This window comes from Micropterus dolomieu, linkage group LG05 (assembly GCF_021292245.1).
Source record: "Micropterus dolomieu isolate WLL.071019.BEF.003 ecotype Adirondacks linkage group LG05, ASM2129224v1, whole genome shotgun sequence".
NCBI lineage: Eukaryota > Metazoa > Chordata > Actinopteri > Centrarchiformes > Centrarchidae > Micropterus > Micropterus dolomieu.
In genome coordinates, this window is record NC_060154.1 from 116621 (window position 1) to 144334 (window position 27714).

The 27714-nt window shown below is 41.9% G+C and overlaps 1 protein-coding gene and 1 long non-coding RNA gene across 2 annotated transcripts in view; one reads left to right on the top strand and one right to left on the bottom strand.

Moving 5' to 3' along the window:
• Positions 1-27714, bottom strand: part of LOC123971555 (nuclear factor 1 A-type) — a 186483-nt gene that overhangs the window by 109472 nt on the left and 49297 nt on the right. The gene's annotated exons all lie outside the window — the stretch shown is intronic.
• Positions 4022-8474, top strand: LOC123971556. Its single transcript, XR_006825226.1, has 7 exons — positions 4022-4284; positions 4599-4713; positions 5253-5453; positions 5535-5604; positions 7378-7464; positions 7602-7673; positions 7786-8474. It is a non-coding gene; the product is annotated as an uncharacterized LOC123971556 (long non-coding RNA).

Sequence of the window (27714 nt, forward strand, 5' to 3'; positions counted from 1 at the left end):
TGTGTGTGTGTGTGTGTGTGTGTGTGCGCGCAGTGTGAGTTCCTCTCGGGATCCCGCAGCTCAGGAGAAGAAACTGATCAGGCTGAGAGAGAGAGAGCGAGCTTATTGATCGATATGGAGGAGGACATGATTCTCTGACATGTTTTCTTTATTTTTTTAATAAAAGCTTCCAGGGGTCATGTGGGCTGCGGGGTTCACGCGTTAAAGAGGAAGAAGCAGTGGAATAAATCCAAAGTCCTGTTTGGGAATAAATGAAGTTGTGGCTCCGCGTCACCACCAAAGTCCTGCGGGTTTTTGCACAAGTTTGGATCGTCGCCTCTCCTTTTCTTTCCTGTGCTAAATCAAGTCCGCTCCGCAGCTCCGCACAGTCGCTCCACAGGCTGCCTTTTCCACCTCCTCCCTGTCCTGGTGTGTGATTTGAAAACAACGTCTAACCCAGAGACGTGTCTGTGTCCTATAGCCTAAAGCCACTTCTAAAAAGCACCAGAAGCCGGTTGAACGTCTCCTCGTGCTGCTGGCCCCTTCAACGCGAAGTCAATAAGAAGCCGACAGGAGGAGATCCATGTGATCCATACTGATCTGACAGGATCCATCACTGCAGCCAGACACTGTAATTACTGACAGTGAGAGTCTGTCTATTTAAAGGCCTCCAACACAGAAACATATCATTATTAGACTATTATTATTAGTAGTAGCAGCAGACTACTTTTTGAGGCTCAATAACATACGCACACAAAGTGTGATGCTACCAATCAGCTCTGTTAGTCTTATATAAACCTGCAGCACTGTCTTGATTATTATTGATTGTTTATTATTTTGTGATATTTTATGATATGAAATGACTTCATTGCTCACAGACTGATGTAGAAACATTCATTTTTACTCTCTTCTACAGGTAGGATTTGATCTGATGTACGTTTAGAGTTGTTCTGTGTTTGTGCCCGGGTCACTGAGAGATGAGATTTCATTATGAAAATGACAAGAAGCGTCTGAACTTGAAGTTGCGCAAAACGCGAGCACTTGAACAAAGCATTTACATCCTCTAAAAGGATTTACATGCAGGTTAAAAGTAGATCAAACGTAGATACTGTTTGTGAAGCTCGAGACCCTTTTAGAGTATTATTTTACTGATGAATGATGTGTATTACTGGACTAAGTAGTAGTATTTATGAGCTGCCTTCTTCAGTACCTACAGTTTAGAGATCTCAAATGCAGGAGAGAAGAAATAAAAGTAGAATTATTTGTGTTTTGTGAGGCTAAAGAAGATATCTTTATATATGAGCCATGAAGATGATAAGCAGTGTGGATAAGATACAAAAATCCCACATGACATTATGTTGTATGTATAAAAATGGGACGTTCTGGGATTTTAAAACATTATAAAGGATCATAAAGCCACACCTGAGAACCACATTCACACAATAAAAGCCTTTACAGGAATATAAGAGGAATATTAGTCTTTGGAGATACTATAGTTACCATAAAACTCAGTAACGCCTCTATAAAGCCGCAGGCACGCCGAGTGTCCCTATAGGACCATTAGAGACGATACAAGGGGAGATCAAACTGCACAAACAGAAACATAATTCACCGCTAAGAACCAACAGCACACTGCAGGAATACACGACAGGAGGTACAAATACCACAGTAAAGGCTCTGAATGTCCTGATACAGACGAGAGTAATGCAGTGAAATCACCTCAGGGTGGAGGAGTATTATAAACATGATAAGACATAAAACACCACAATCAGTATAAACTCACCGCAGAGAGACTCTGCAGCCCTCCGGAGAAACATCACGGCAATATTACACGAATAAAGAGATTAAATTACCGTTATGGACAATTACTATACCCGTCTGAGTACCACACCCATACTTTAAGTCCATACTGGGACATTGCAGGAATTTAATATCGATATTTGGGGAGATAAAACTGCCTAATAAGCACAGGACATGTTTTAAATCCCTACAGGGATGTTGTATTAAGATACAATCTCATAACCATAAAACACACACAGATTAGGGAGATTATCCTGGGAATATTAGGAGTACTGTAAAGAGGTAAGAACATGTACAATACAGACACACTGTTAATCCCTACAGGGATATACTGGGAATCTTATATCAATATTTTGGGAGATAAAGTTAAAAGACACTGACGAATAAGTACAGGACATGTTTTAAAACATGTAGGGATGTTGTATTACGATATAATCTTATAGGGATTATCCTGGGAATATAAGGAGTATTGTAAAAAGGTAAGAAAATGTACAATACAGGAACATTTTGGGAATATTATGTCAATATTTTGGAGATAAAAGTGTAATAAAGAAAAAAAACTGATGAATAAGTTAATAAATCCATACAGGGATGTTGTATTAACATAAAATCTCATAACCATAAAACACAGACAGATTAGGGAGATTATCCTGGGAATCTTTGGATTATTGTAAGAACATGTACAATGCAGACACACTGTCCGTGAGAACACTGGGAATATTTTATCAATATTTTGGGAGACTAATAAGTACAGGACATGTAAATCTCTATACGGATGTTGTATTACTATTAAAATCTTATAGAAACTCTAAAAGGAACTTTACAGGGATATTCTAGGAATATTAAGACAATGTGCACTGCAGAATTATTTCTTATGCATGTTTATAATGTTTTATTTTATTTATTTTATATGTTGCCATATTCATGTGCAGCATGGAGGGACCGCAAACTTTAATTTTGATGTATAACGATAAACTAGCTTGATAATTTGATATATGGGGGATCAAAGTCTGATAAAGGCTTATTAACAGACCAATAAGTAAAGAGGGCACTTTAAAATCACTACAGGGATACTGCAAGTCATTTAAAATCATAATATATGATAAAATTATGAAATAACAATCGACAAAACTGTATATTAAAGTCAGAAGAGAGATATTCTGGGAATATAACAGGAGGTAAAAACCCATAAAGGACAATAAACTCCCTCCTGAGCACCACAGATACACTGTGAAGGAATATAAAAGTTATACTATAGTATTATTGAGTATTATATGGGGAGCACTGCGATAAGAATGTACAATATGTATTAAATAAACTTAATGAGATCTCACAGATTTGTTAATATCGTGTATTTCATGGGAGGTGATCTGTGGTACCGCCTCCATCTGCAGCAGAGCCAATCAGGAGCGGCTACGTCAGCGCTACGATCTCAAACCGCGCTCTGATTGGACGAAACGGAGGAATTTGAACGCCAGAGCTGCTTCCGACTGGACGAAAAATGAAGCGGCTCGGGGCTGGTGGACTGTGCCGTCGTGTGCGCGCACTGCACGAGAACGCGCTTGCTCGCTGCATTCCTGTTCACTGGCACAAAAATATCCGGTAGGCTGTTACTAATATTACTGCTGTAGGCTGCCGTGACTGCCAGCGTGTGTGAACACATGCCTATTGATTATAGATCAGAGGCACGTGCAGTGTGACGTTACAGAGTTATTAGACTCATACTTGCAGTTACCATTTGAAGGAGCGCAGGTGAGACGCGTCGCTCCTCCGTCAGCAGAATAAAAACTAAAACCAGCGCAGAGTCCGTGAGAAGCTGGTTGGTAATAATCCAATCCTGTCCTGGCTCGGCTCACCGTCTTCTCTCTCTCTGTTTGTTTGTTTGGCTCGGTTCGGCACGACTCGGGTCTCACACTTTACAGAAGTTGTATCAGTTCATTCGCCTCTTGTTTGTTTGTTTTCCTTCGCTGTTCCTCCTCCCCGCTCTCCTCTTTCTTCTTCTTCCTGTCCCGCTCGATCCACATAACCCGGTTCAGCTCGGTGTGACCCGGTACAGCACGGCAGCAGATCATCAGCCTGCTCCGTGCAGCCGGGGGCAGCTACAGCCCTGCAGCGCTGCGTGCATCCTGCAGCGGGCGGCGCTCCCTCCCTCCCGGCCGGGACGCTCAGAGGAGGGGAGCGCGGCGCGGAGGAGTCGGCGCACCGGCTGCTGATTTATAGCCGCTGCACATGCCTCGAAATCCCCGCATGAACTTTTTTTTAAGAGTGCTGGGCTGTGATGGCCGTGCATGTGAGTGAAAGGGGAGAAAACAAACTGCTGTCGGTGCAGATATTCAGGGGGGAGCTGGAGCTCTGCAGCCGGACGCGGCGGCGGCGGCGGCGGCGGAGGGTTCATGCAAATCCTGCAGCTGCAGCTGATGATCCACCTGAACTCTGCTGCTGCTGCGAAATGGTCCTGACACAGAGGCGGTTTGTGTGTGGACATCAGAAATCTGACCAACGTAGGTTAGTTTAAAACCTCACTTTCTCTCCAACATCATTTGATTGATGTTCACCAGTCAAACAAACCTGTGGTGACAACTGAGTGTCTGTATGATCAAATGCTTTGTTTCTGACAACAAGTTCCTCTCACTGCTGGGTCCATTTAGTTGCTGTTCTGGAGCTTTCAGCTTTCTCAGCTGATGATGAGTTTGACTGACTTCACCTCATAAGTTTTGATGTTCAAATTTCCAATTTTCCAAACACTTTGAGGACTTTCTCATCCACCAGACTCCGTCTGCTGATGAAGATATTTATTAAAAAGTAACTGTATTTGAAAGACAGGACCGTGGACAGCGTCTGGAAGCAGGGGAGAAAGAGGGGGGACGACATGCAGCAAAGGGCCGCAGGGCGGACTGCAATAAGGGTTCAGCCTTCTACACGGTGCTTCACCAGGTGAGCTAACGCACCCCAGTAACATCTGGTGCAGAGAACTCCAACAGTCTGGTAGCTCTGAGTCATTGCCCACATTTTCAGCTCATATCCTTCGTTTGGAGAAACAAACAAGCCAATCAGAGATTTGTAGGCGGGATTAAGGATGGGGACGTCATCTTCCTGTGCCAGAGCGGGAAGAATGACCACCAGGGTGACACGTGGAGATGGAAGCAGCTGTGCAGGTTGCTGGGAGTGGATATTAGGTCTAAAGACTTCATATTAAGTTTGGTTTCTCCTCAGGAAGATTAAACGTCAGGTTTTTAGGCTCGTCTGAAAATTTGAATCCATACAGCAGCACAAACCTTCTGCCCTCATAAGCGTCTCCCTCATTATTCCCCATTTCAAATCTTCATTAATTAATTTAAGAGACCTCGCACTAAATTAGATCCACTCCTCCTAAAGGCTGAAGTCTGTTTTGTTAAAACACCTGTTTGTTAGGAGCCATGTCTAAATAAATCCTGCAGACTCGTGCTGACCCGCGCCGATCTCTTCTTCTGCAGGTTTTCAGGGGGCTGCAGGCGCCGAGCTGCGAGTCGTCTGAGGTTAATGAACAGAAGCTTTTATGTTAATAGAGGGACGGCCTGCGTGATTTAACAAGACAATCTGCAGATTTACTTCGCTCAAATACATCCGAGGCTCCGGCTCCACGTTATTAGTTGGCTAAACAACGTCTCAGCGATGAAGGTCAAGACAAAGAGAAGGTAATTAGATTACAGCAATTAAATTGGGGTTTCGATATGATCAATAATCCTAATGTGTAATCATGGATCACTGACTCGCAGGCTTTCACAGCAGAGCTGAGTGAGGCTGGGCAGAATCAGGTGGAAACGCAGTTTAATTCCTCCTGAATCGGTGAGTGTCCTGGTATTGATCCAGGTTCTGATCACACTCAGGATCTGACGTTTACACGCAACACCAGAAACCTGGTTCTTTATCTCCCTTTAAACATGATTCCAACAGTTTACGAGGGCCATGGCATGTTTTCAGGTTTGTATAAAGTCCAGGAGTGACAAGTTTTCTGTCTCTCGCAGCCTCAGTGAGCAGAATCTCTAATATCTGAATGAAACAGCAGAGTTTGTCTCTGGTGTGCAGATTCAGTAGTCTCTTTTAATTCCTGCTCTACTGGAGCTTTACTACTCTGTGTGATTCTCCTTCATCTGATCTGCAGAGGCTGTAAAATATATCCTCTACATTCGGCCCCAGAAGCAACTGTATCTAGTGTTTGGAAGTAGCTAAACCATCTCGCTTCCTTCCCATCTCTGTTGAGAGCTGCACATGCGCAGTACTGATCAGGCAAGATCTTCCCAACCACAGCAAGTAGTTTTTCTGAACATCTGGCTTATTGATAGTCCAAAGAAGGGAAGAGCTCTGCTGAAAATATTAAGATTAAGACAGACTTTTATTGTCCCCGAAAGGGAAATACGTTTTGGACACTCTGTCCGTTCTGCAGCTTCGCAAAAACAACAATAAACATACTCTTATGCAACAACACATCTCTCATTTACATAAAACAGGTACCTATTTAAATATTCACGCATTCTCACCATGGTGGCATCTGATTGCACTGCTCTCATGAAATGTTGCACAGCCCAAATAGCCTACTTACTACACAATGACATCAATTTTCTACTGAAAACAAGGGCGTCACTTTATGTTGAAAAGCGGTGGGGACATAGGGGCTCAGATTAGGGGTGTGAAGAGACACTTAGCACACGAGACGTCCCGATACGCGACATTAGGTTCACCACAACGAGACGAAAAGATCCTTAAACAGTGTTTTAAAGATATCCTCAATGCCGAGAGGTATGAGCGGGGGGAAGTTTTGAGCATTAAACACTTCATTTCCTGCATTCTGGTGAAAGTTTCTGCACTAAATTATAGTGGAAATGTTTTTATTTATGGAAAAGGAAACAACATTCTGCTAGCAGGTGACATTTCAATGTATATAAATATACTAGAATATAATTTCTCCTGTAATGTCCTCCCTGCTGAGGCAACAAGTATGCAGGCATGATTTAGTCTTCTCTCCTCTCTTGTCATGTTCACAGGGAGAGAACAGAAAACTTGGCCACAAAGAAACTGTGTCAAGAAGTTGTTAAAGTTACTGATCGGTGCTGCAGCACGTTTTTTAGGTCATTTTAGAAACAGCAGCTTGTTTTTTTTTAGCTTAAGTTCCTTTTTTTTTTGGACAATAGACATTTGTTTCTTCTACATTTTAATTGCATTACATGTTTTCTTAATGTGCAAATAAAACTTTTTAAAAGGCTTTTTCATTTGTTATTTAACTGCAAGCTACATTTAAGAATGTTTTTTTTAACAAATTATGCTTTCAAAAAGTGTTGGGGACAAAATCAGCCATTTCATAGAGTGCTGGGCAAATGTCCCCAGCGTTCCCAGTGTGAATGACACCTATGACTTAAAATGTATCTCAGACATATATTAAATAATTCTGAGGCACCCCGTTGAGAAACAGCTAAATTTCTGGACAATCTTCTGCAATCTAAAGTGGAGTGAATCAGTAGACATTGCTATTCGTTTAAAATGTGTCTAAGGCTGCTGAAAATGTCTGGCCCGTCTGCATTGAGTGGTTTAATATCTGACCCGACTGAATTTGTAATTGAATAGCCCTGCTCTACACCAGCGTCAGACGTTTTACTGAGAAGTGAATACATAACTCAAGCCGCCACGGCAGCGATCAGAAACCTGGATCAGGTGCGTTTGCTGTAGACGGGTTTCACAGCATCCAGGCAACATGTCTGGGATTATAAATGCATCAAGATAAACTACATGTATTTAGTCTTTTTAAGGGAAACACATTTGTGACATTCTGAATTTGTACAAAATGGCAGAACGTTTGAACTCTACCGGGAGGAAGAAAACGAAGTTCACTGCCACTGTAACTCAACGCAACATAACGTCCGGTTTGTAGAAACCTGCTTTCTGTCCACTTCAAAGAGTTTGCAGCCACTTCAATTAGCAGCCTATTTAACTGTCTTTAAGCACAACTAACTTCTCAAATGTTTCTGGTTTTAGCCGCCTCCTGTGCGGCTGGAATATTATTCCTGCAGATGAGAAGAGTCTCTAACACTGAGCTGAAGAGAGGAGGGTTGATCAGCGGGGAACGCTGCGGGAATCGTACCTGGTCCTGCAGATTTAGACCTGGTCTCCTCTTATGAATTGTATTCTGAAGTATTTTGAAAATTTAAAGTGTCTTGTTACAAATTACGTTCATTTTTACTTTAATACTTTACAGTAATTGATCTGCGTAGTTTAAATACATGCAAAGAGAGAAAAACCTCTCTGCTCACTGTAGTGTCATTTTGTTTGACTGCACAGATAATTAGAAAAGAAAAAGGCATCAAACTTAAAGGCAACGAGTTGGAAAGTGTTTCAGAGTGTAAGATAATTAGAAGAACACTTTATGTAAGAGCTCAGTTTGACCGTTTCTAAAAGTTCTTCTGTCCGTGTGCGTTTTGTTTCTTTGCTCTGCTGAGTCACTTTCATGACATCAGACTTCCTCTGCACACTGAAGCCCTGTTTGTCTGATTAAATGAAAGGCCAAACGATGCTGAGCTCGGCTGAGCAGTTTGTCTGAAAGGCAGCCTGAGGCGCCATCTAGAGCCGACCGGCGGACACTGCAGCAGCCGGAGACGTCGGCGTGGAGTCTGGCTCTGTGTGTGTGTTAATGCACATCAACATCCTGCAAACAGCCACAAATACATGACAAGAACTATAACTATATATTTCATATCACAGTCACAATCAATAATGATAATGTGAACCTTTTTTTTTTTAATGTGAACCTTTTCATGTATATATTATTTTTCCCCCCCTGACATCTGTAAATTAAAAATATACCCGAAAGATAAACTCCAAAAATTCAAATCCAAAATTTCTTTTTGCTTCATTTTAATTATCGAGCTAGAAATTTAAATTATAAATAAAAACTCTCATTAAAACAATTCAATCTGTTTTTTTTCCCTTGTATATTTTTTAAATAAATACACTCAACATAATTTTTAGGCAACTAAAATACAAATAAAATCATATTTGAAATCAAGTATGAAGTATTATTACACAACCTGACATGGATACTGATTGTGTTTATAAATGAAATTATGATAAAATAAATGCATATATTATAAACATATAAAACTATTTTTATAAAAATAAATTATAAAATAAAAATTATCAGTCAGTTATTTACTATTTTAAATTGTTCCATCAGAGGCAAAAGTGAGAGGATTATTATAGAGGAGACATTGACCCTGATGCGACAACATCATGTATAATCCACCCTGTCATTCATTCACTCACTACTACAAACCGACTGACTGAGAGCCGCCAAATCCCTCCCAGCATGCAACATAAACCGCCCGGCGACTGGGGACACTGAGGCCAACTCCTGCAAAGCGAGGACGATTTTTAGAAAACAAGGGTTAATTTTGGACAGTGATAAAAGTTGCGGGAAGAGGAGGAGTAATGTTTGGGTTCAGGTGTCGGGGCTACGGGACGTATTCAGTCAACAGGGGTCCTCACAAGTACAGAAGCACAAACGTGTGTGTGTGTGCGTTTGCCTCGTGGTGATGACACCGTCCAGTAAATAACCCTGCACACACACACACACCTGGTCCTCTCCTGCAGGTGTTGGCTCTTCACACCGCAGCTCAAACCCTCCTTCAGCTTCATCGCGTGGCAGCCGTTACCATGACAACAGGTCAATCTTGCACATCACCCACCTTTTTATTTTTCTAATTTCACACTACAAACATATTAACACTGGAAAAAAAAGAAAAAAGAAACGAATTTGAAATACCAGCCTACTGACTGAAAACATTGCCCAGAAGTCTTGCTGGGTGCAGCTGAGAAAGTGGCGTTTAAATATCCACGTACAGTGATCTGAAATACAGGCGGGGGGTCTGTCACCGGACGGTAGCCGCGTCAACCCCGTGAGTAGCATCGCAAGTAATGCAACACCACCAGAAGCAAATCAGTGGTTGGAAGTGACGATTCTGTTTGACCAATGAACAGACGGCAGCGTTCATAGCTCCACCTTTGAGTCCCGGGTCAGTGTGCCAGCCGGGAGGCAGAAACAGGACGCTCTGTAACCGCTCTAACGTGCAAAATGCTGGTCTGGACAGCTTTGGTGGAAACTACACAGAACAACACATTCTTCTCCTGCGTAAAATTTGTTCAAACCCACAGAACTTTTATTTTGAAATCCTAAAGATACCAGTCCAGAACTGGTTTGGTGCAGCCCCTTAAAAAATCTTGGGTTTGATTATTTATATATAAATATATATAAACGATAAGGTAATTTAAAAGAGATGTTTGGGTGTCGAAGCAGAAGACTTGAGATTTGAGTGAGTTCAGGTTATTATGGGAGATACGAGTTACATCCTGCAACACTCACAAAACAGCCGACCAATCAGACGTGAGCAGGAATTCAATTCAAACTCGACATGGACGTCACCATGGAGACGGCCTGATGGCGGCGGCGGGTATTTGGGTTAAAAAATACTGCAGGACCACAAAGTGTGTATATATGTGTGTGTGCGTCAGATTGGGGGGGGGGGGCTCCACCTGCTCCCACTGAGCTGCTGCCAGGCTGGAGATCAGCCAACAGCACCGGGCCTGAAACCAAGCCTCCGCCAAGCTCGCACAACCAGAGAGAGAGAGAGAGAGAAGAGGAAGAGGCAGAAAAGAAGGAGAGTAAAAATATAAAAATAGAGTGATGAGGAGGAGGAATAAGGTCAGAAAACCTGAAAAAAATTAAAAACATCAGATAAGGGAGGAAGAGGAGACGGATGTGAGGGAGAAATAATGAAAACCAGGAGGTGATGGGGGAACATATAACAGGAGGAGGAGGAGGTCTGAGAGGAAGGAGGAGGAGAGAGCGAACAACACAAAAAGAAATATAAGGCATGAGAGCAAAGATGAAATGATTAATACGGGAAAACAGAGGTGAAAAGAGAAGAACATATGTTTTTGATTTACTTTCTAACACCGCTGTGTTTAATCCGACACTGACAGTGTTTCCTCTGGGATGGAGCAGCGTAGTGCGCTGATAAAACCCCAACATGTCTCAGCAGCAGTGCTCTTGAGTCCATGAGCGTGCCATGAACATTAGAATAGCTTCAAATGTCAGTGTTTTCCCAGTTTAATGTGATAATTTCACGTTTTCCAATGAAAAATATGTAATTTCACATCCTCTTGGGCCGTTATTATTATTATTTTCACCATATCTCTGAACAAATAGTTGGAAAAGCGAGAGCAGATAATAAATAACCAACACCCAAAAATCAGCCTCCTGGGGAGGAACTCCAACCTTTAGATCTGGGGAAAGTAATTTGGTTGGTTCTGTTGCTCCACAGTGATTTTAAAGTGATGGCACAGCATGTTTTGGGCGTCACCCCCTAAAACCCTGTTAATGTGACCTCAGAATCATTCTAGATACGACTGTTCATGTTTGCCTTTTGTGTCTTCATTTTACAGCTTCTGACATTTATCTGTAGACATTAATATAAAAAACAGGCAGCGTGAGAAACCTCCTCCCTTCTGAGCTGCATTTTATTTGCACATTAAAATCCACAAAGAAACATCTCCTCATCAGAGTTTGCATCACTAACTTGCTTTACTAACCTCAGCTCCTCCGCTCAACTCCGTCCTTTCTTTTCCCAACAACCACTTTTTCAGACTCATCCGAAAAATAATTTAGGACGAACCAGTCTGTGCAGGACGGAGCTGCAGGCTGCACCAGTTTAGTCTCAGCTTGTACCTGATGTTCTCAACATTGCAAGCGTAGGCAGTAATAAAATACAGCTACCAGTTAATTTCTATAAATTGAGCTAATGTTAAGTTACACAGCAGCCTAAAGACGCAGCCTACTGTAGAAGCTTTCCTGCACCAAAATCCGTGGCCCATCAGATTCTGTGACTAAACCCAAACGACGATGTTTTCCGAACCATAACCAAGTACTTTTGGCGCCTAAACCCAACCAAACTGCAACCGCTTCACAACAAAGCCTCTGGCGCTTAACTTGCCATTTGGGTGACAGAATCTGATAGGTCACACATTTTGGTGTCACACCGGCTTCACTTTTCTAACAGACTTTTCTTGGTCTTGAGAAGCTGACACGCTGTGACCGACACATACATTTACTGGCAGAATATTTTCCTCGCTCGCGTTCACCGTCACTTTCTGCCGCTACGCACCTCCTGATTCAGAGTTACGCTGCTCTTATAACATCGCTTGTTACGTAGAAGTCCTTTGAAGAATGAGGAGAGGAAGCGAGCCAAGCCACGAGTGTTACCGTGTCCTAATTCCTAATTAATCCTAATTCAGAATTCTGAATGCATATAGGGGAAACACTGACTGATGCAAGTTCGGAGAAATGATTTGTAGAAAAACGTGTTTATGAAGTGTAATCGTCAGCACAGAAACTCACGTGTCCTTCATCCACACGAGATAATTTAATAAATCTAATTTAGACCCAGTGAGCTTCAGATTTGATTCTTTTCAAATGTCTTTTATACCGATTGGCCATAACATTACGACCAGCTGGTGACCCTGACCCGTCGAGGTCTGGACTCCGCTGTGTCTGCTCTGTGTGTTCAGAACCAGCTTCAGCTTCTTCAGCAGTTTGACCTGCAGTAGCTCGTCTGTTGGATCGGACCACATGTCCAGCCTTCGCTCCCCAGGTGCATCAATGAGCCTTGGACGCTCTCGACACAGTCGCCGATTTACCGCTTTTCTCCCATTTGGACAACCTGTTCTCGCTCCAGAGTTGGTGTCAGTTTGTAACGCACTGGGGAGCCACTTTAAGGCTCGCGCAGACTACACGACTTTCAGCGTCAGCAGAAAGACTCGCTGTCTTGGAGTCGTCGTGTTCACAATACCTGACTGATCGGCGACAAGAGGTCACACAACACACGAGCTGTCACCCGCCGGCTGGTCGGTTTTGCAGTGAAAAACTGGCTGCCTGCTCTGATTGGCTGGATGTGGATTTTGATTTACCCTCGATCACAGCCCCACGGTCGGCGAGCTCGGCGACTAACCGTGCGGTGTGCAGTAGGCTTTAGCGTCATACAGGAAGCCCTGTAGTCACTTTTCAAAGTGGACTTTCAGTCAGGAGACAGGGTTTCGTTTCCGGTGTTAAACAAAAAGTCAGCATTGAATCTTTTATTTATATTTATATTTTAGTAAAATGACGTGAGTAAAGTTGTTATTTGCGACATTTCACAACATTAACGAGTACCTTTATTTTGACAGTGTAACCAGACGTTGCAAACGTTATCGCAGAGCCCAGGGTGGTAAAAAGGGTGTTTCCTTGGACCTCTTTCTGACAGGTACTGACCCCTGCAGATGCTCTGACCCAGTTGTCTGGACATCACAGCTCTGTGGATGTTCACCTGCTGCCTGATAAATCCCACCCACTGACAGGTGCCACGGTTAGAAGATAATCTGTGTTGTTCACTTCACCTGTCAGTGGTCATAATGTTATGGCTGATCCGAACCAGGTGTTTGCATCCGTGTGTGTTTTGCAGGTAGACGCTCAGTAGGAACGGTGAAAAGGCTCAAAGAGAGCAAAGCCAATGTGTTGCCTGACAAGCTAACGGCCAGTAACGCCTGAAACAAAGCAGGCTGCAGACTGTTTCCACTCCATCTCGCTTCGCATATTTTATTTATTTATTCATTTTCTTTTCGTTTTGGCATTTTATTCACTGCCGACAAAACTGACACACCATTTGGCGATGACCTTGGCGGTTTCGGGACAAGGTTCTGTGTGGCGTCTTGAGAAAAACGAAAATGTAATAAAATAAATCATCGTTGCTCAGATAATAAACTCTCACTCGCTCAGATGGTACAAAAAGGGGGTCTGGGTTAGTGTGTGTGTGTGTGTGTGTGTGTGAGATGGTTTTGTGAGGCTACAACAGAAGAAGAGGATGAAACAGGAAGCAGTTGTGTGGTGAGAGGGAGGCAGGAGGAACAGATGGCCTGGCAGAGCATGGGGAGAGGCCGGAACCCCCCCACCCTCTGACCGACTTTCATTGATGAGCCAGTATCTGTGTGTGTGTGTGTGCGTGTGTGTGTGTGTGTGTGTGTGCAGCACGTGTTAGACACATATGCCATCGCACAATATTATTTAGAGCGGCACCACCCCGACTATTTCAAGTTTACACACAAAGATACAAACACAAACACACACGGAGAGTCCGAGCTGCCGCCTGCCAACATGCAGACGCCGTACACGCTGTACGCCGAGTGTCTGTCGGTTTTCAGCTCATCGCCGCGTTCAACGCGCTCGTACAGAGCAGAACAAAGAACTGAAACGAGCCGACTCTTCTCTGCAAACTCTCCTCCAGCTGCAGAGCTGAAATAATCACTTTTTAGCTGTTTAATGCAGATGTAACATTCTGGACAATATTCTCTTTTCTTTCCGACATCCTGGAGTCAGGACCAAGCGGAAAGCTTCCGGTCAACCGAGTCGAACGCGGAGGTCCTTTAAACCGTATGGCCAGCAGGGGGCGACTCCAGCGGCTGCAGAAAGAAGTCTGTGAGAAAATGTTTCTACTTGTCAGCTGATTTATTCCCTCAGTAAACACTTTCCTGATGAGTTTATGGTCTCAGTCGCTAGTTTCAAGTCTTCTTCAACACAGCATGATGTTCATTTAGTAAATTATGGTCCCGTTTAGAGGAACAGAGACCAGGAAGCAGGGGAGGCTTTAGGGCGGGGCTACAAGCTGATTGACAAGTTGTCAATCAGGATAGAGGCGACTCGTATCCGCTGCTCTGTGTAAATTTAACCAGCGACGTTGAAAAAGCTCATCAGGAGTCGGCTGCTCATTTTCTCTGGTGAGCACATTTAGTTTTAAGACTTGTTGTTCGCTGGCCAAAATTATCAGCCCTGTTAAAATGAGTTAACATGAGTTACAGACGCACCTCGCTAAGCAAGCTAGCTAGCTCCGCACATGGCCGTTAGCTCCTCCGTCTCGTCCAAATATGGTCACGTCCGGACACTTCCTGGTTGCAAAAACTCAACGTGGCGGCACGCTATTGGCCAAGGCTTCAAAACAGCGAAACACACAAAACACAAACCAACAGGTGACGTCATGATGACCATGTGCACTTCTTATATACAGTCTTTGCTCAGGTCGTGCTTTTGCTTTTATTTTATTATAAATAGTTTCATTAAACCTTTAGTTGAACAGGCCTGGCGGGAGGGGATTAGCCTCGAGAGGGGAGAATTTACCTCAGGGATCAATAAAGTATTTCTGATTCAAGTTTAGAAAACATTCCTCGGTTAAAGGTTCATTCAACCTTACATAATGAAGCCTTTTTATTACCTTAGACTGAGCCATTTCTACCTCTTGCATCACCATGTTGTAGCCCGAATGGACAAACTGCTCTACAGAACGCGTTTCGTCCTTACGTTGAATACGTCCTCTTTTTTCTTAAGCCGTGTCTCGACCAAAGGAACTAAACCCCAGAACTAGGAACCTTTGGAAGAACTCACTATCTTTCCACCGGAGGGACCAGGGTCTAAATGTAGTTCTAGGGTCTTTATTTACCCCCCAAAAGTCCCTGCTCGGGGGGTAGTACTTCCTGAAAGTACCTCGCAGTGAATTTCTGAATGGGCGAGTAGAGGCTACTGGCTTTAAATCGCGCCTGTCGGCTGTTTTTCTGCTCGTCTCTTTTCCACCGTTGTTTGCAAACCAATAAATCACAACCAACAGTCAGAGAGCCGCACGAGTCTCACGATGTCGCCCGAGATCGAACGTCGGCATTAAATGTGTTGCTGGGAAACAGCAGCCAGCGTTCAGCGGTGTGTTTACAGCGAACAGCTGATGGAGTTACGCTAAATACTGAGGCCAGAGTTGCTGTTTGAAGTTTCTGCACAGAGCTGAAGTCTCTTCCTCTCAAAACAAGCAGAACAGCTGATTACAGCAGCTAATAAAGCTCGTTAAAGATCCTCCGACGCTCAGGCGACACAGACGTGATGCTGCAGCTGATCTGCAGCTCCTGTCGGCTGGAAATGTTTTAATAACCTTCCAAACTGTCGCGATTTTATTTTGTGTTGCTTTCTCTCAAACTTTATTGTGTGTCTCTTCATTATCCTCCCGCACAAAAAGCAGTTTTTAATGGTGTTTCATTGTATTCCAGTCAAATCTGATGTTCATTTATAAATGTTGCTCATGGATAGTGGTTCCAAATAACGATGCCTGTGCGTCGCTTTGTACGGCGTGCAGGCCTACAGCCTACGTCAGCTGGTTAATTTGACGGCGGTGGAAACTCACACAACAGAGGGCCGAAGGAACCTTTTGGCTCCTTGAAAAGAGATCCGGGGACTAAAAAGTACTTTTGGTCGTAACACGGCTTTAGCTTAGCGTAGCTCGTGCGAGGTCTTATTCTGCTTCTTGGCTTTTTCCCTTTCCTTCATATTTACATGTTATAGATCTTTTTTGTGCTTGTAACAGGTTTGCAAAGTGAAAAAGCCCACAGGGAGTTCCCATCTCCCTCAGAAAACTCTGCTCCTTCACTTCACTTCGGTAACCTGTCCTATTTCCACCCCCAAAAATAGGGCTCACACCAAAAGCATCTGAGTTTTGTTGCAAAGCTTTCAAAGTTCCATGAACCGGATGGAAAGTAACTGACAGATTAATCAAGTTGCAAAGTTGCCGTAAAGTGGTGCAACACTGTCGCTCTCACCTGGACCAAAGTATCGAACGCAGCTGATTTTAGAGGAACCTAATCTGACGGTGCAGACGGTGAACGCAGCCTCGTCCTGACCCAGAGGAGGGTCAAGGTAAAGGAGACTGCTGGGAGGGACGGAGGACGTGTCGAGTCAGCGGTTCATCAGCGTACGAATAACAAAAAAAAAAAGCCCATCTCCTCTCACCTCCGGCCTCCCTCAGAGAGAGAGTGTGTGTGGTATCAAACTCTGTGTGTTCAGTTTATGGATCCTGCCGAGCAGAAAAGTTTCACATTATACAAGCTAACGAAAATATCTGGTAAGCGCTGAAGGGAAAGCAGCGAGGGGGGGTGGGGGGAGGGAGGGGGCAGAGGTCAACCCCGACAAGAGACGAGCTCCTCAGATTCTTCTTCGTCTATTTCTTCTCTCTGTCTTCCATTTCTAAAGCAGGCTCTCACACACACACACACACATTAATGCCTTCCCTCGGCAGCAGATTGCCCACGCACACACAGGTTTCACCAGGACCCAACCTGACTGGGCGCCCAAAAAATACTCTGCGCTTCTTTGAGAGGAAGAAGAAGAAGGAGGAAGCCTGCGGGCGAGATGACGGGGGACGTAGGCAAGCTGTCAGCAGGGCCGGGCATATGCTGGACCCCCACCATCCCCACCACCACCCTGTAAAAACAAAAACCTCCTCCACCCACCCCCCCGCACCGCCTTCTGTCTCCGCTCTGCCAGGCAACCAGTCTGCAAACCAGCAAAGCTGCCAGAACTTATTCATACATCTCAGTAAAGATATTTTATCATATTTCAGACTGGGTATTTCTGAACCTACTGAAGTACTTTTTCTTTTTATGTGCAACTTTGTTCAGGAATTTACAGGCTTTTGTTTTAAAACGTTGGCATCCAGAGTTGCTGCTTCCTATTGATCAGACTGCTGCTGATTTAAATAGTTTTTCACAATATTAGGGCAACATTAAGGGAAAAACTGAGGAGGAAGATTTTTATTTATTTTGCATTTCCAGAATGAAGTCGAAATGATGAGTATAAAGCTGAAGTACCATTTCAACTTTATTTTTGACATTTCAACTTAATTCTCAAAATGGTACTTACACTTTTTTTTAATTCTTGAAATTTTGAATTTATTCCATTTCGACTTTATTCTCGTCAATTCAACTTTATTATCAGCATTTCGAATTTATTCGACATTTAGAATTTATTCCACTTCAAATTTATTGTTGATATTTAGACTTTATTCCATTTTAAATTAATTCCATTGTGACTTTATTCTTGACAATTCAAATTTATTCTCGTCATTTCAACTTTATTCTGGTCATTTTGAATTTATTCTCAATTTCCCATTATTATTGTGGCCCTAATATTCTGTTGTAATTAATCGATTAAATATCAACTATTAAATTAATTGTTAATCGATGAATAGCTTTGAGTTCTTTGACATGTAGATGAATAACGTAATGTACTTATTTTAACCCAAACCACCTCCTTTTCCTAAACCTAACCAAACTACATCAGGTACAGCCGTCGCTGGACTGGTACAACTGAGAACCAACCTGTTTTGTGGTTTAGATACGAGGAAGTGTTGTTTATATCATACTTTGTACTTTGACATCTTTACAGTTTGGCTACTTTGGTGAGGACTTTTCTTGAAAAACATGTTGTATGTTTAAGACCATGTGGTTGAGTTGAAATGTCTGGTCGTCCTTGTTTACTTATTGATCAGAGTTTGTTCAAAGTTCAAAAAATATTTTCTAACATTACCTTTCAAGAATCTCTGAGAACATTTCACTGCAATAAAACACCTGAATGTGTGCAGCCGAGGACCTTCGATTACCCAACAAAGACTTGTTAAATAACATAATGTGGTTTAATGGGATCCAACGTGCTGATGTGACGCACAGACAGCGAGGATCGTGTTCGACAGACAGCTGCTTTAATCGTCTCGTTGTGTTTATAATGGAGTGAATTCACCTGAACACAACACACACACAAACAGATGTGCAGTCTCCCCCCAAACACAATATGAAAACAACAGAGGAGACCTGCCAGCTGTTCACATAAAAACAGGGAGTGTGCACACCCAGCTGGAGACGCACACACAGGACCTGGCAGGTGTGAGGCAGGACGGGAACCAATGGGATCGCTGCATTAATTACAGTGAGGAGACGATAGATCAGAAGCTCGTCAGCTGCTTCGTTAGACGTCACAGAGCTGCTTCCTGATCAGCCAATCAGAGCAATGCACAAACATGTTTCTTAATAGAATTTTTGAGATTTTGGAGAAAATGATTATTAAACTATTTTATGATTTAATCAGAAGCAACACAGACATAATGAAGACTCAGAGCTTCTTCGTGCATCAGTTTGAATCTAAATGTGTCGATTGTTTTCATACAAAAAGTCCTAAAAGAGTCCTGCCAACATTATATGGCAACTAATCAGATGCCAAACTGTGGTCCAGGGACCTCCTGGGGCCCTCAAGGAGATTGCAGGGGTCAAACAGAAAAAATCCGAAACAGATTAATTTAAAAGAAGAAATCTCCAGTTACAGAGTGGAAAAGCTGCAAACTCAGACTGTGAATCTGATAGATGTTTGTGGACCAGGAGAACCTGATCCGGACGTCCTGCATGACGGAAAATATTTAATGTTTAGACATCTAAAATGTTTCTCCGCGTATTGGTTCTATGAAATATTTGTGAATTTATTTATGTGAATGAACCTTCTGCAAAATCATAATACTTTAATTAACATATGCTATTATTATTATTTATTTATTTATTTATTCATTAGGTTTGGTCTCGATTTCTACGCCAGATTTAAAATTAAGCTCGTTTTTGCTTAAATTATTCCTCATCTTAGACTTTGTTTTTGTGTTTACGTCGTCGTAGTTATTTAGTGTCTGCTCATCTTTCATTACTGTAAAAATTAAAGAGACTAAACGACCTGAAAACAATTTTGGTATTTAATTTCCCAGATTTGAGATTTCCCAGGATATAACGAGTGCAGGCCACAGAACACGTGACGACTGGGTGGCGTCCGCTGGTTCCAGGCCGCCGCTGCAGCCACTGGTTTTTCTGCTCTAATGCCTTTTTAATTGACCGCTGCCACCGTCCTGTCGTCTCATCTCATGCTGTATGTCTGTCTCCGTCTCCAGCGGTGGGGGCTGCAGACAGGAGCTTTACCACAGAGCGGCGGTGGGCCTTTTGTGGCCCTCGGCGGCGGTCGGGAGGCCGGGCCCCCCGTCTCCTGCTGTGTGACTAACGTGGGGCGACAGTGCCAAGGTGGCGGAGGGCGGCGGCCGACTGCCAGGGAGCCTCACGCCGCTCGGCTCGGCTCAGGGCCGCCTTTGTACGCCGTTGCCGCCCGCTATCTTCCCACAACATGTGCTGCTGTCAGGGGCCCGAGCGGGCCAAATCTGCTTTTTTGGAGAGAAAGCGCCCCCCCAAATCCTCTTGATGCGCTCCCGCTCTCTCCTTTAATGTCTTCATTTACCGTAGCCAGTGGCCTTGTAGTGTTTTGAAGTGGGAGGGGGGTGGGAACGGATGACTAATTCACACCAACATTGTGTTTGAACTTCAGATGCACGGCTGAGAAATGCTCGGGCTGCATTCGCTGTGATTCTGCAGCAGCCTGTCAGGTGCTGATTGGAGATATTTCCACCCGTTACGAAAGGCGGCAGAAACACAGTTTCATGGAATTACAACCAGCTGGCACAAAGTGTTGACGCACATTCCTTCTAATCAGCATGGATAAAATAATAAACGTCTCTGCGTCAATAATTGCCTTTACTCATATGGTTTCAATTAAAAACAAACTAAGAAAATGGATCATTGTAGAAAAACAAATAAGAGATCATTTAAGGATTAAAGCAGGGAAATCATTAATGACTCGTGACGAGCCGAGAGGACTGAAGCTCCCAGAGCGTCTCTCCACAGCGTAACGTCTCCCTCTGCTGCTGGGTTCGAGGTAATACAGCCGACTGAGGGATGAAGCTTCAACTCACACAGACTCTGAGCAGCAGCAGAGCCGGCGGAGCGGTCAGACGGAGGTCACCCGGCACTCCTGTTCCCAACATAAAGAGCTCCTTAAGAAGCTGAAACTAAACTCTGGGCACTCTCTGGACTTCTTTATGCTTTCTGTCTCAAACACAAGTACGGAAACTGGAAAAAGGGCTTTTGTGCGTTCGGCACCCTCAGTGTGGAATATGATGCAAAATGACTTGAAACTCGATGAATTAATCGCGTTAAATGCTTTTAAATCCAAAAAGAATTTGAGGCAGATTCCTAAAGATGGAAATGTTTTGACTTTACCTGGTTGTAAAGTTAAATTAAACCTGAAATGTGAGCTCTGAGCTCTGTATGTCTTGGCCAGGTCCCCCCTTGAAAAAGAGATTCTTAATCTCAGTAATTGAGCACATTTACTCAAGTACTGCACTTAAGTTTATGGTTTTGTATTTTAGGTGTTGTTTTTTCACTGTAAAGAACTTTGAGAGCCCTCTTGTCTGTGAAAGGTGCATATAAATAAAGTTTACTTACTTACTTAAGTACAAATTAGAGGTATTTGTACTTTACTTGAGTATTTTCGTTTCATGCCACTTTCTGCTCCACCACATCTCAGAGCGAGATCTTGTACTTTTCACGTCACTACAGTTATCTGACAGCTTCTGTTACTTTACAAATTAGGATTTTTACACACAAACATATGAAGAGAAGTAAAATATGCTGTGTTATAAATTAAACTACACAACAGTTTATACAAGTACAGACAGAATATTTGTTGATTAACAGAAATTTAATTGGCAACTATTTTGATAATCGTTGCTTTTCCTTTTAATTATTTTAATGTCTTTTAACTCATTTTGAGTTTTGGACTGACTTTGAGTTCAAAATGTTTCACAATCGATTATTGGAGTAAATAATCAGCAGGTTAATTCATAGTGAAAAAAATCCTTAATTGCAGTCTGATAAATAGTTTAACCTCAACCAACAACTACAGCGGTAAAATCCTGATTATACATTAATGCATGGGTAATAATAACCTCATGATATAATATATGATAGTTTAACAGTTACAAGACATTTTCCTTTCTGCTTTCAGTACTTTTACTGATTATACTTACGTACTTTTACTTTACATTTTAAATGCTGTACTTTTACTAAAGTGAAGGATCTGAATTCTTCATCCAGCACTGAATAAAGGACGTGCTCGCAGCAAAGCGTCCCCACTCTGCCTTCAACCCAAATAAAACACATTAATATAATGTAAAGGAGACGTATTGATCAGCCCGAGTGCCACAATGCCTGCACACAACCGGGAGAGTTTTGAGTTCATCGTTGTCTATGAGAACGTGAACCAGACTTTTGCTGCACCGAAATATCTCCCACCCACCTCAACTCCCTCTCACAAAAACCACAAACCTTAACCACCTCCTCGCTGACTTCACCTCCTCCACTTCTTCAGACCACTTTAAAAAGTAAAATCCTCGTCTTAGAATGAGAAATGTTTGCGTATGAGATCTTGTATTCAGAGGGTGTGTTGAAGTGTCTGTTGGCGTGCAGGAAGACAGCTGAAATCAGTTTAATTGCTGTGTTTAATCTGCGTTTAAGTTCTCTGCAGCAAACTGACAGTCAAAGAGTTAAAGCTGAAAGCAGATGAACTGTCAGCCCAAGTGTTCAAGTTCAAGTTTGTTTGTCATCCATTCACATACCGAGTTTACAAATGAACCAAGTGCCGTTTCTCACGGTCCCAGATGAAAATAATAATAATGATAATAATGATGATAATAATGATGATAATGATAATAATGATGATAATAATGATGATAATAATGATGATAATGATAATAATGATGATAATGATAATGATGATAATAATGATATTAATAATGATGATAATGATGATAATAATAATGATGATAATGATAATGATAATAATGATGATAATGATAATAATGATGATAATGATAATGATGATAATAATGATATTAATAATGATGATAATAATGATAATAATAATGATGATAATGATAATGATAATAATGATGATAATGATAATAATGATGATAATGATAATGATGATAATAATGATATTAATAATGATGATAATGATGATAATAATAATGATGATAATAATGATGATAATGATAATGATGATAATAATGATATTAATAATGATGATGATAATAATAGTAATAATAATGATGATAATAATGATAATGATATTAATAATAATGATGATGATAATGATGATATTAATAATAATGATGATAATAATAATAATAATAATAATAATAATGATGATGATGATGATGATGATGATAATAATAATGATGATAATAATAATAATAATTATTATTATTATTATAATAATAATAATGATAATAATGATAATGATATTAATAATAATGATGATAATAATGATAATGATATTAATAATGATGATGATAATAATAGTAATAATAATGATGATAATAATGATGATGATAATAATAATAATAATAATAATGATGATGATAATAATAATACTAATAATAATAATAGTGATGATAATAATAATGATAATAATAATGATTATAATGATAATAATAATAATAATATGATAATGATATCATTAATAATAATAATGATGATAATAATAATAATGATGATAATAATATTGATGATGATGATGATGATAATAATGATAATAATAATAATATGATAATGATATCAATAATAATAATGATAATAATAATGATGATGATGATGATGATAATAATGATGATAATGATAATGATGATAATGATAATGATATAATAATTATAATAATGATAATAATGATAATAATAATGATGATGATGATGATGATAATAATGATGATAATGATAATAATGATATGATAATGATAATGATAATGATATAATAATTATAATGATGATGATAATAATGATAATGATAATAATAATGATGATAATGATAATGATGATAATGATAATGATATAATAATTATAATGATGATGATAATGATAATAATAATGATGATAATGATGATAATGATAATGATATAATAATTATAATGATGATGATGATAATGATAATGATGATAATGATAATGATATAATAATGATAATGATAATGATGATAATGATGATAATGATATAATAATTATAATGATGATGATAATAATGATAATGATGATAACGATAATGATGATAATGATAATGATATAATAATTATAATGATGATGACAATAATGATAATGATAATAATGATAATATTGATAATGATAACAACAACAACAACAATAATAATAGCAGCAGCAGTTCAGAAGTATTTTGAATTAGTGGTGTGAATAGACCAGAGGTGTGGACTCTAGTCACATGACTTGGACTCGAGTCAGATTCAAGTGACAAATATGATGACTTTGGTCTTGACCTGACAAAATGAAAAAAGACTTGCAACTCGACTTTGACTTGAACACCAACGACTCGTGACTTAACTTGAGACTTGAGCCTCCTGGACTTTAATAGCTCTTATAGCTTAATAGCTTTTCTGCTCAAGTTTAGAGTCTCTCCCACATATCTGTGTTCTCTGACGAGGTCGAGAGAAGAGTCATAATATAACGAGACTAATGTCATCATTTGGTGAGAATTCATAATATCTTTTTTAAAGTCTACCAGCCCTATGCTCTGCTGTGCTTTACGTTATCGCTCCGCTGGTAGTTTCACCTTCAGACCGTCTAACAGACAGAAAGTTTGGCTGTACGTGAGGATGAGACAAGAAACTGAAACTAACTGAAGCGCTCGTGTGATGAGGCAGAAATCTCACCAGCATAGTTTCAAAATAAGCCCAAGAGTGCAAAGTTCACCATAGATTGCCTCTTAATTTTGCACCAAATTAATGCATTTAGCTTTAAAATGTACAAAAATGTCTTGCGGGGAAACACTGTCCTCACACCTGTTAACTTTAGCAGCTCAGAATCCCAAACAGAGCAAGGCTGCTTCAGTTTGTAGATGTTTGTGTTGTAAAAAAAACAGACAAAAATATCAACTACGTGAGACAGCTTTTAACCTGGAGAGAGATCTCGTCACGTTTTAATCTCGCGAGAACTCGTCACACGCCCAGTAGCAAAGCTTAAATACCTGCGAGGAGTTTTTAACAGTATGTACAGTGTTGGCGCGCCATAACAGTGCGAAGCGTTTGTGTTGAGAAGAACAATAACGTGAGATCTGTGCTGTAGTAAGTGAAGATGAATTTTAAGCAAATGACATTTTTTTCAGTTATTCTGCAGAGGATCTAACACTGAACGCCATCTTTTGGGCTTTTTAAAAAAGTTAATTTGTGTGTGTGTGTGTGTTCGTTCGGCGGACTCGGAGGCGTGTGACCTGACTGTGGCGGAGAGTGATGAACACGGCGGGTGGCGACAGCGGGGGAGCGAGGACGATGAAGGATGCTGCAGGAGGAAGTGGGACGCAGGGACGCCATCACTCACTGCCCTCCCGCCCGCCCTTCGCCGACACCACCCGCACCTCCATATGTGGACCAGAGGAAGATGGATCTGGGTTTGTGGGGATGATGCATGCGCTGGAGGAAACGCCTGGGCACGCGTCCAGACATGTTTGTCATGAAACCGATCGGCCCGCTCACCCGTCACATCATCTGTGTTTCCAGAAAATCAGCAGCTTCTCACTCACACATTTCTAACTACCCAAGTCCACCTTAAAAACTTCCTCCACCTCCTCATACCACCTTAACAAGCAGAGGTGGAAAGTAAAAGTACTCATGTATGAAATTTAAGTACAATTCTAAGGTACTTTCTACTCCTACTCACCACATTTCACAGGGAAATACTGCACTTTTTACTTCACTACATTGACCTGACAGCTGCAGCTACGAGTTGCTTTGCAGATTATATATTTTTTAAATGACGGTACATGAAATTAGTTAAAAACTAGCTCGACCTCAGTCGGCTACAGTATTTAAATGCTGCTTACATCAATAATAAGAATACAACTGACGAATACTTAAGAAAGCAGGACTTTCACTAATACAGTACTTGTAGATTGTGGTATTCTCTGTAGTTTTACTTAAATATCTGAATACTTCTTCCACCTTTCTAAGACACCACAGACCACCTTTATCACGTCTCCCAACGATGACATTAATGACCCCTTGCACGACCACCTTAACTCCCTCCTACACCACCTGTAACCACCTACTAAATCTTTGGCAGTCCACCTTAACAACTAGTCGTCCTTAATTACCTCCTATATTTTCTCAGTCCACCTTAACTCCCCTCCACAGCACACCTCCACCACCACCTGTCATCCACTGACTGACTGACAGCAGCAATGTGCCCGCAAAGGCAGCGAGGGACGGCTGGCGAGTTCACCTGGATGTAAACAATTCAGGTTTCAGATTTAAAATTAAATAAATCAATCAGCTGTGTAAATGTTTTTATAAAGAAGGAAATGTGTTCATCACGTTTGTTAGACCTCATGGAAACTCACTCATCTATAAAATGCTGCTACAGACCACCTTAAATCAGCCCCTTACTACACTCAAGTCCACCTTAAACACTTCCTAAACCAGGATTGTGCACCTTTATCCATCCTAATACCACCTTAAACGCACCTCAGTGTTCCTCTTCCTGTCCTGGTGTACCTCCCCCTTTCTTCTTCTCCTCTCTCCTGTCCTTCTGCTGTCCCCCGTCAGTCCATCCTCTCCCCCTCTCTCCCTCCCCCCCACCTCCCCCTCCTGCACTGTGTCCGGCTGTGGTTGTCGGCTCTGCAGCAGTAAATGGACGTGCCCTCCTGAGCGAACGGGTCAGCACTTATTTCCGCAGCACTTAATGAGAAGCACATGGCTGCTGTTCATGGCCTCCTCCTCCTCCTCCTCCTCCTCCTCCTCCTCGCTGCTCTCCCTTCAGGCCTCCTCTTCCGGTCGATCCGAGGCCAGAGGGGAGGCTAAATCCCCGGGAGGAAGATGGAGGAGCGAGCGGAGTCCACAGGAGAGGGAGGTGAGTGGAGGTGAGGGGGATTTCCGAGGGCGAGGACTAACGCTGCGTTCATGTCGTGTTGGGAAAAGGGAAACGACAGGATGTTGTGATAAAAGAATGAACCCACCGACGTTTCCACCACAGACCACCTTAACAACCTCCCTCACTTACCTTTTTAGCCCCTCTCAGACAGCTGCACTACCTTCTCATACCACCTTAACTACTTCAGATTCCTCCTTAAAACAACATCTCTCTCAACTACACCTCTTATTCCGCCTTAACCACATAAAAACACAACAGTCTACCTTAAGAACCTCCTTATACCATGTCAGTTCCCTCACAAACAGCTGCACAACCTCCTCATACCGCCTTAACTACTTCAGATATCTCTCAACTACACCTCTTATTCCGCCTTAACCACTTCCTAAACCACAATGGTCCACCTTAAGAACCCCCTTTCCTTCCTTATACCATGTCAGTTCCCTCACAAACAGCTGCACAACCTCCTCATACCGCCTTAACTACTTCAGATATATCTCAACTACACCTCTTATTCCGCCTTAACCACTTCCTAAACCACAATGGTCCACCTTAAAACTCACTTTACCTCCCTATGCCATCTCAACACACCACCGCTTTAACCTCATCACATATCTCTTCATACCACCTTAATCCCCTCCTACAACATCAAAGCTCACCCTAACCGCCCCATACCACCTTAATTCCCTACACTTTCACAGAACACCTTTCCTCTCAACTAAACCTCTTCATTCTAAACTGAAGCACCTCCCAAACTAAGACAGTCCACCTTAAAAACCTCCGTCAGAACTTATTCCTAAACAGAACCTCCTCACCTCTCCCACACCTCTGCAGAGCACCTTAGACACAGTGGACGGATGTAACTAAGTACATTTACTCAAGTTCTGCACTTAAGTACACAACTGAGGTACTTGTACTTTACTGTAGTCTTTTCCTGCCACTCTCTACTTCTTCTCCGCTACTTCTCAGAGGGAGAAGAAAGAAGAGGTTCACATATATTTCGTCTGTATGTCTGAAGCCCGAAAATGTCGCCCTCCCGGCGCGGCGCTGATCGAGGCTCATCGCGGCGCGTAGCGGCCTGAACGGGTCGCTGCTGGTTCTGTTCCACCGCCAGACCTGCTTCCTGCCAGTCGCGCTGACCTCATGTGAGAAGCTGCAGCTAAGCAGCTAATTGGCTGTGGCCGGTTTCATTAAACATCCTCATCGTGGAGGAGGAGGGGGGGGGGGGGGGGGGG